Below are 1,751 nucleotides of genomic sequence, written 5' to 3'. Positions count from 1 at the left end.
AACCCAAATGTCCATCAGTGGAAGAATGGGTAACGAATATGATATATCTATAAAAAGAATTTTGTTGAGTCATTAAATGGTATGAAGTACTGATATATACTCCAACTTGGATAAACCTTGAAAACATTATACTAAGTGAAAGGGAAAAAAAAACACAGTCACTAAGATCTACAAATTACATTATACCATTCACATGAAAGCCCAGAATAGGGAAATCAATAAAGTCAGAAAGTCCATTAGTGGTTGACTAGGACTGAGAGTATGAACAGTGGAGGAGTAGTTAGAATGGGAGGATAGTTAAAAATATGGAATTTCTTTTTGAGGTGATAAAATTTTTGGTCTCAGAACCCCTGTACCCTCTTAAAAATATTCTAAAATTGACTGTGATGAAAGTTATACCTGTCTGTGAATATACTTAACATCATTGAATTGTACACTTTAAATGACTGCATTGTATGGTGTGTGAATTAGATCTCAATAAAATTGTTTTCCATAAAAGGCAAGTACCACAAGGGATTTTAATTGCCATAATAAAAGTAGAGTTCATCATGGACAGCAAGGAGGGAATTCAATTTGGACATCAGGAAAGACTTTAGAGAAGAGTGATGCTAAGGTTAACACTTGAAGTATGAGTATGTGTTTTTTGTCCCCAGTAATCCTCCTCCCACCTATTATTCATGCTGCTGCCACAATGATCTTTTGACAACTAAAATCCGGTCAAGCTAGAAAGGGGCACACAGGAGTCTGCTGAGGCATTGCTAATGTCCTATTTCTTTCTGTAGGTAGAGGGCACATGAGTGTTATTTTTCTGTATATAAAGAGTACAGCATATACACTTGTTAAAATTGATTATACTTTGCAAAATTTTTAAAAATGGGTTTTATTACTACCCTGCCGAAAATCTTTCAATATCCACATCATTCACCTGGTAGAGAACTGACTGCTGGGCATGACCTGGTTTTGTTCACTGTTACATCCTCAGCTACTCGCACAGTGGAAGACCTACAGTTTCAGGCTGTCTCTGAGCCTGAGACAATGACTTGGGTGCAGGCAGTTTATTTGTGATCCCAGGAAGTGAGAGAGAGAAAACAGCAAGTTAAGGGGAAAAGTCAATAGGAAAGCACATCATCAAGGTTGGCACTATAGACAATGGTGCTTTGTTTCCACCCACACATGTGAGAATCATGTAGAATGCCTTCTACATAATCTACCTGGCCAACAGGAGATTGGAGTATACCTGTTCCTGCACCCTATGGCCACTAACTTAAAAGCAGGCCAAGCAGATTCCAAAGGGACCAGAGAAGGCCCTGAGACAGAAAGCAGAGAATAGGAAGGTTTGAGGTGGGAGGCTGCCCGCTATGGATGAATAGTCCTGGCTTGCCCAGACCCACCCACCACAGCTGTGACAGAAGTTGAAAGTGCACCAGTGGGGATGGATGTGCCATGAGATACCAAAGACTTCTGCTATATACTTTTTTTCCTGAATGAATGAATCCTCCCATTTCCTCTACAGTTACATTTTGCTTGAACTAGATTTATCTACCCGCACTTCCCCCAAATTGAAAATATACTCCTTCCCATATCTCTGTTTTTTCTTTTTTCTTTTAATTTTTATTTTGAAATTGTGGGATACAATTCAGGGTTGGGTCTACAAATGTTCATTGTGCAGGTACCCTTATTGATGAGGTGTGCCCCGCCTTCCCCAGGTGGGTATCGACTACTGACAATCCCAGCTACCTACCCCCACCCCC

The sequence above is a fragment of the Carlito syrichta genome, unplaced genomic scaffold (assembly GCF_000164805.1).
Source record: "Carlito syrichta isolate Samal-C Ts95f unplaced genomic scaffold, Tarsius_syrichta-2.0.1 Scaffold302880, whole genome shotgun sequence".
NCBI classification, from domain to species: Eukaryota; Metazoa; Chordata; class Mammalia; order Primates; family Tarsiidae; genus Carlito; species Carlito syrichta.
Note: the sequence above shows the minus strand (reverse complement) of the source record.